The following is an 8,968-nucleotide window of genomic DNA, read 5'->3' on the forward strand; positions in this document are numbered from 1 at the left end:
CAAACAAAGTGACTCAGACCAAACAACACAACAATATTTAGCAACAGAGGGACAGTAAATCTGACACGTTACCATGCTGAACTCCACAGCACATTGCTAACAATCTCTCGCAAATTACTGACTCCACCTTTAATTTGTCTATAAAATGACAGAACCAGCAAAACATTTCCAACACAATTTCCTAGATCCAAAATTCAGTTCAAAACCCCCAAAATGTTTAGTTTACTACAATGTTAGGCACTGATAAGCAGAAAATCCCCACATTTTAGAAGATTAAGCATTAAAATATTTGGTACTTTGCCTCATAAAATAATCAATTATTTTTCTGTTGATTACAATTAATCAACAAAATAAAAAGTTGAAAAACACTACCAGAGAAGCAACATGAATTTGGAGCTTGTTTTACACTAAATAATATTAATTATTCACTTAAATATTATTAGTGATAATTATTTTTCAACATAAAACCACATGTATTCCCTCTCTGCATCTTCAGGCTTCAACCAGAGAAAAACTTTAAGATCCAGAATAGCCTCAAATTAAAATTATAATTTTCTTTTGCCTAACGTCTGTCTCGACTCCTTTGAACATGAAGCCTTTGAACCGTCTGCTACAAAACAGACTTAGCCTGCAGTTTCAACCCAAATTTACCCCAAAATATGGGCTTGTTCTGGACCTTGAGTCCTAAAAAAGCATGAAATGACCATCAAATTACAGCAAAAACGCTCTGCAGCATATTCAAATAGGAATTTGAGGCCAAATGATTGAATCGTGCTTCTGTATCTCATCGGTGCAGAGCTCTGACAGTGAAATCCAGCTGAGATGTTTGTGTGAAATAAGGTTGATCTGTGTGAGCTGTCTATACGTTGGTACACTGCTATGAATCTGTTTGATTTGTTTACTTGGATGTTTTCAGGCGAAGTCTTTGATGTTAGATTTTCTGTGAAAGTGAAACTCTTTTGTTTATTCAGCCATGGAGGATTATTCCTGTTCATGCTAATTATCAGACTCTTTAATTTTTGGAGCAGGAAAAACATCCTGTGAATCTACAGATTTTTTTCTTTTACAAAACAGATATCTTGAAGTTGAACTGAAATTTCCTCTCAATTTTTGTTCAAGTTAATATAAATTATAATAGTACTACATGTTCATTCATGATGTGTTTGTGGAAACAGCTGCTATGCTTCGAGCATTTTGTTGGGCTAAACTTCCCATGGCAACAAGTGATTGATACTTCAGAGCCGACTTTGCAAGGAGACGGAAGATGTTGTTTTGTTGTTTGTTAAAAGAAGTTGCTAAAAAGGGTCTTTAAAGACGCCAAATCTAACAAGAAAATCAAAGTGTTTGAATTGAAGGGATATTACAAACTACTTTTATGGACTGGTCACACAGATATAACACCAACATTTCACGTGGCATCACTAGTCGGCAACAAAAAATCAGGGTGGGCATCAGTGCATTTAGTGAGTTGTAGTTTTCTACCTCTTCAAGAAAAGCAATAAATGCCATAATGCTTTTTCTCCATTTTCTCTGGTTATGTACCAGCAATTTCAAAAGTATTTGCATCTCTCTACTGCATAGGCAGAACGGTTTTATGAAAAAGGCAATCTTTCTAGCAGTAAAGCACTTGAAGTGTATAAGAGGCGGCTGCAGCTCAGGTGGTAGAGTGGGTCATCCACTAACTGGAAGGTCGGCGCTTTGAGTGATCAGACGTCTACAAAAGCGCTGTACAGGTGCAGGTGAATTTACCATAATTGAAAAAAGAAAAAAATCAAGGATATAGAGAATATACTGATTTCTCAGCAAAAAAATGACTTACCTTCAGTTTTACTCTGAATATCTGTATGAACTGGTTGCAAATTAAATCCCTTTTTATCTTGTATCAAACATTAATAGACCTTTAGCGTCTATCATCTATGGGACTGTCCATCTTGACCCAGCAGCCTTCAGACCACACTGTGGTCTGAAGGCTTTGCAGAAAGCAACCAGCAGAGTGAAATGTCAGACTGCAGTGAAACCTGCTGCTGCATGCTCTGCTTCAAGCGTTCCTCATTTCCATTTGGGCAGTAAAAACCTATGAAATGTGTTCATCGTTTCACAAATCATGGAAGATCTCCATCTTCAGATGTCTCTCTCCACTAGAGCAGGAGGACATCTTTACACCCAGACCCCAGCAGATCGGGCCGTTGGCCAGCCGGCAGTCATTAGCAGAAATTTACTTCTTGCTGCCTGCCGCTGCTGAGCGGAGGACCAGATGTGATGCCCGTCTCCTGGGTTGCCAAACACAGCGAGACGCATCCTGCACCGGGGGAAAGCTTTCTAGAGAGCAGCTCTATCACTGCCAGGAGGAAACATTGCACAGTTCTCTCCAGCTTGACGGCTCTTAGCCAAAGAGCCAGCTGTTGAGAGAGGAAGTCTGAGTGCACGGTGAAGAAGAAGTCCTGTGGTTTTAAGGCCGAGAGGGACTTCTCCAAAACGTAAAACCCTCCAGTGAAGAGACTGTAGAAGTCAATTCACTGATATTCACCATTGTTGTTTCCACTCTATCTCTATTTCTGCACGTTTTATAAAAGATACTTTCTTGTGCCCCTGTTGAGTGAGTAAAGCTACAGAGGTGTGAATATAGACATGCATCTCTTCTAAAACCACACATAAAGCCTACTAATGTGCTTTTGGGCAAAATTCAATTGTGTCCCTAATAAGGATGCTATGCAGGCTTGGTTGTCTTTTCTTAAATGTCAAAGTCATGCTGAATGTTTTCCAGTTAAAGGCTGCATCATTGACCAAGTCTGACCTTTAAGTGATAGTTCGGGCTTTCTTAAGTGGGATCATATGAGGTTCTTATCCACAGTCAGTACTTTATTTACAGTCGATGGCAGTCTGCACATCGCCTGTTTAGAGAAGCAGGCTGGAGTCTGACATGGAAGCTCAGCAATGCACTGCTGTGGACGGTGTAAGCAACAAACCTATTTTAGACTCCTAAAAAAAGGCCCATATAATAAAATCAATGTCAGGTTGAGTGCATGCTAAACTGCTTTTCTTTAGCTTTCCTTCAGACAGTCCACTTTGGCAGGAAATTCATCACTGAGATATAACAGCTTCATTGTCCCACTGGAAATGACTGTCTGACATTTAAGTAATGGTTCTGGGTTTCTGAGGTGGGGCTGTATTAGATACTTACTTATAGTCAGTGTATAACGTACAGTAGCTGGTGTTGGTGCGCTCCTGGTTGGCAGAAACAGATGAAGCAAGCACCCTGCAGCTCAGCATTACCATGCTGTAGAGAGGGGTGACATCAGAACGCGTTTTAGCCACTTTAAAAAGTCTGTCTGGATTGAGAGTGTTTTCGATGTGAAGTTTTGCTTCAGTTGGATTGTGTAACAGCACTTTCTGACCTAAACAGCTGAACAGCGGCAGATGAGAAATGTAGTGCCAAAGGAAAAGGCTGAGTGACAACGAGGTAAAGCGGAGAAAATACTCTAAATATAGCGTTCACTTAGACAAATACTGATTTTGTAGGTAGGCCTTTTTTACAATGGCTAAAATAAATTCTGATATCAACCCCTGTGTGGTGCGTGCCCCGCCAGCCACTGTATGTAACACACTGACTATACAGAAGTATCTAACACAGCCCAACCTTATAAATCCTGAACTATCTCTTTAAGGTAAAGCAGTGGAATTACTTCCAACATATTGATTTTTTCTTGGTGGCTAAACTACATTTTGTTGCTGCCCCCTCAAAAGCAGCAAGAGTCCAGCTGGCTTTTCCAAACTGGGAGTGTGTAGACCGGCAGCTACTGCATGTCATACATCGAGTATTAGTAAATACCTCATACAATCCCGCCTGAAAAAATTGAAACTATCCTCTTAAAGGAACACTTCACCCACAAACACGGTCATTTGTGCATCAATTACTAGCCCAATCTCTGAATCTCTGACTTGCATGCCTCCACAGTGAATACAGTTTCCCCAAAAAAGAGAAAGTTCTTGATGAATTAAGAGTAAAAAGGAATCACAAAACAGTATCAAAACATCTGTAAACAAACTCTTAAACAACTGAAAGAAATCAATTGAATGCTCAGTACTTCCAAAACACATGCATTTTCATTAAAACCTCAGCTTTTTTAAAACACTCCTGCTCACCAGCAGCGCGGCTGGGAAAGCGTTTGTCTGAACTCTGGTCATTTCACTGGGCAGAGTTCAAACACATGCGCCCACCAAGGTACACTACTCATCCGTGTTTGAAGCTGTTTATATGGAAGTCTTTTTACTGTGTTTTTAAATAGCAAGGTTTTAGTGATAATGTATGTGTTTGGGAAGAACTGAGCATACGACTGGATAAATGGGAGTTGGATTTCACTGCACAAGTTGTGTCAGGGTTTGCAAACATATGTTTAAATATAGTTTTGCTGCTGCAGAGCCCCATGACTTCAATTCAACAAGAACTTTTTCCATTTTTGTATATTTGTTCACCATGGAGGCATGCGAGAAAAACAAGTTTTCTTCACAAATTCAATGTAACATAAGGTGATAAGTTGACATAAGAATGATAATTTGTGGGTGAAGACCAAAGACATTAATTCTTGAATTATTATCATTTTACTAATCTCCTCTTAAAAATTATTTTAATATTTCTACAGTTGTTTGAATTGAAGCTTTATTTTGTGTATGAAACGTGCTATATAAACAAAAGTTCATTATTAATTCTACAATTAAAATGTTGTTTTGCCCTGAGGCATCTGATAATACTGTATGTATCTGCTGAAAAAACAACTTAACATTCTAAACTGTGTAGTTTTCCTGTACATTCAAGGATGGCGTTAACAGAAAAATGTATGCAAGATCTCAAATATACTTAGGAACGGTATTTAAATTATCAATGCTTTTGTGTGTGAGCAGCACTTTTATGAAGCTTTACAGGGTGGAGTTATGTCTGAAAACATGCATGAATATATTGTTGGGGAGTAGGGGTGGTATGTTGTGATACTGTTAAGTTTCTAAAACATCTATTGAGCAATTGTTATGGGTAAAATAAGCACACAAAAAAGTTTTAAATTAAATATGGAAAATGTTGCATCATCACATTAACGGAAAATGTATAATAATGTTACAGGAAAAATGTTTAACATACACATATACTGTATTTTTAATTTTCAGCACCTTTTTCAGGTCATTTTGTTGTTTTTGTTTGTCTACTTTTCTTTTTTTCATTTATTTTCATGTAATTTTGTTGAAAAATAGTCTTGCTCATTTTTGGGCCACAAAAGAAATCAAAATAATTTGCTCTGGTTTCAAAGGATTAAAACACGTTTCTGGTGTTAATATCGTTTCTGACATTGGCTGATCCGTTCCCAAATTACAGGATCATTTTGTTGCAATCTTGATATGAAAACCTTTTCCTAAAGCCGTCTTTTTGTGACTCGCAAAATTTAAAGTATTGATCATCAATAATCAGCAGAAATGAGACAATCACAGAGCAAAGATTGGAAAAAAAAATAATGGTAAGTTTTATGACGGAAAAATATTCTGTCAACGAAAAGCAAAGGCAAAAAGGCAAATTAAACAGTCTCTCTGCTGTTGTCTGGGCTCAGCAAAATTGTTATATTCCTACCACACACACACACACACACACACACACACACACACACAGTTACTACTACTACACCCCACCCACTCCCTTTTTCCATCAAAGGATAATTTAAAAAGAAAGTTATGCTGCTGCTGAAAAGTAGACCTCTTTAACCAGGTGAGATCAACTCTTGCTCATATTTCTTTAAAAAACAGTCATGAAGAGCTTGAAGAGCCTCAGCCGGATCAAACACGCTGTGGCTCCATTATGCAATGACATGACTGGATGTAAACAACTTCTTATTCTGGGCATGAAGCCAGGCCTTAAAAAATCATGCTGCAGCAGGAGGGATATTTTTCAGTAATGTAATGAAGAAAATAATATATATGTTCACAGAGGCACCCAAGTGTGAGTGTGTGTGTGTGTTTTTTTTAATTATACAATATCTTTTAACACATACGGGTTCAACAAATTGTTAAAGTTTGCACTGTAAATGCCTGTAATCTTAACACAGAGGACGAAGTGACAGGAGGCAGGAGCTCTGTGATTTTTCTGGAGGATATGTCTTTTCAAAATTTGTTAAGGAACTACTTTTGTTTAGCATCAGTAAGTTAGCATCCAGATCAAAGCATTTTTAGGGTTAAAGGAGTATTTCAAAGATATGAATGGTAACAACATAACACTAGGCTCTCAGCAGGAGAACAACACAAAAAACTACTTTTTAAATTGGTGCTACATGACTGAAGAAAAAAAGACCAAATAAGGACTGCGGCACTCACTTGTGCTAAAGAAATAGAAAACCTACAACTACCAGAATGCACTGCGCCGTACTGGACCAATAAATCTCCCCGCTGGTGGGTGATGAAATGTATACTCGTCCGTTTGAGACAATAACGACCGTGACAAACAATCTCGTATAACGAGTAAAACATGAAGCTAAAACATGTTTTTGAAAACATTTGAGGTGAGAAATATACGACTCAGTAAAAGAATCAATCAGCGCTGCTTAGTTTTACAGTTTGATCTAAGTTTTATTTACTGTGCAGAAAGCTGTGTGACTACGCTGTTCACAAACTCTCGCTGTGATGGTGAAACAGGGCATGGAAATATATATTCCTGAAAACATTTTAGGCAAGAAAAAGGCAGTGCAGGAACAAAATGTTTATTTATACTCAATCAGCACTGTCTAGTTTTACGTCTGATTGTTTGTCTGAGAGAGAAAGAGAGAGGCGGATGTGTCTCTTGATCTGATCTATACTCTGTGTCCGTGGCGGTTGGCCGTCGATACAAAAATGCAAAAGTACAGTCAGCAGTTTAAGCAACAGCCCCAACAGCCGGCGTAACTCTGACTTTCATGGAGGGAGGAGGGAAATCTAGGGATATCTGGTTAGATAGAGGGAGGTTTACCACAGTTCATCTACGCATACTGCCCACATTTTTTTGATAAAAGGCTGGTTGAAAATCTGTTAAGTATCCCTTCAAGTATATCTGAAAAGCACTAAATCAGAAAACTAAAGGTGCCACTACTGAGCTTTTTGTTGCCTCCCTCTGTGGTTAGGGACTGTTCGTCACTTATAAGGGAGTAAGGCATTTTCTATTTTTTAAATGTATGCACTGAAAAGGGACTTTTTTTATTTTGGCTGAGGTAGGGGACATATAACTTGAAAATGTATTTTATATTTGTTTTAAATAAAAAAGTAACACCCCAGCCACCCCCTTCTCTGATAAATAAAGTATAAAAATCAATATCAGTTTAAGTGTACACTACACTTGAATATTTTTTTTATTTTCCACAGCAGCTGATGGAGGCAGCAGTAAACCAGCAACTCCGCTGTTCGGTACAGTTACATTTTTCTCAACAGAGTTTGGTGTTTCTGATGTAACGGCTTTAAATCCCTGCCGGTAAGGACTGTTAAACAGCAAGGTAAAACGATAAAAATATTCTAATTTTTGCTCAGGCTACGCTTAAACTGACATTGATTTTTTAAGTGGCTTAAAACTAAATGAAGGCAGAGATTGTTGCGGGCCATATGATTATATGAACGCGACACTGCTGTTTTCTAGTTACTGTAAATAAACGGATGGGATTGTAATGCAGTCTGTATCACAGACTGTATAAATAATATAGGTTTATTGCAAATAGCTAAAAGGGGGCATATCTTCACTTGCCGTGGAGGAGACGGACATACTTCCATCAATAAACTGACTCTCTGATGCTCGTATACTAGAACAACAACAGTAGTCCAATTAAATCGAGCTATGGCCGTCGTTAGACTCATCTGTGCATGTAAACGTAATGATTGTTAGCATTCTGATGTTAGCATTTACCTCATATTAAGCAAACTTGTTGCTCGTGGCTGGTGGCACGGCTGCAGAGTCATACAATATTTCTCTGATTATATTATATAAGCATCTTGCTGTTTTTAATGACTGGTTGTTCCAGGCACACATTTCACGCCCACACGATACACAATCTTCATACATACAGTACTATAAAAGGAATATGCCGTGTCTTTGAAAAACATAATGAATGAATAATACATGTAGCTTCAGTGGCATGTGTACCTCTCCTGCAGGCTGCCAGTCTACCTGCCAGTGACAGCTGATGAAATAACATCCAGATTAAGGACGTCACATCAATATTAAATAAATAAGAGAATGCTAGCCTGACACTATCCTGCTGTAACTAAAACAACGTGTCATAATTTGGTGTCATACAGCTTGTACATACACGGTTTGCCTCTGTCTGCCCTCTGGGATTCAGCCTGCAGCTGCATGTGCTGCCGTTTGTCACAGGAATTCAAACTAAATCCATTCTGACGTCTCACACATGCACACGCACACGCACACGCACGCGCGCGCGCACACACACACACACACACACACACACACAGGGCCTTTTAATGCATGTCACTTGCTTGAGACATTATAAATAACTTTGTCCATCACACTAACATATTCAGCTGAAACACTGCTGCTTTTTCTGTGTGACACTTGACTCCTTAATCAGTCATTCCCACTGATGCCTCTCAGCTGAGTTTGTGGTGGAAAATAACTGAAAACTTTTACTCAAGTACTACACGTAGGTGTAATTTTGCGGTACTTTTACTAATTTCGAGTGTGTCAGTTTTATGGCAGTTTATACTTCTGCTTTATTACATTTCAGAGGGAAAATCTGCATTTTTACTTCGCTAAATGTATCTGATAGTTTTGATCTGATTCAATTCGAACAAAAAATATCATCAAGTTATTGTTCTATAGTTCAAACTTTTGAACAGCAGGGGTGGTATCTGACGCATTGGGAAGACGAGGCAAAGTGTCAAAGTTTCAGACAAACAAGGAGACCATGGAGGCGGCCGTAATAATGTCTGTTTAAACGGAGGCAGTGTTGCAGACAGC

The sequence above is a fragment of the Plectropomus leopardus genome, chromosome 8 (assembly GCF_026936395.1).
Source record: "Plectropomus leopardus strain MGB_pleo_1.0 chromosome 8, ASM2693639v1, whole genome shotgun sequence".
Classification (NCBI taxonomy): domain Eukaryota; kingdom Metazoa; phylum Chordata; class Actinopteri; order Perciformes; family Serranidae; genus Plectropomus; species Plectropomus leopardus.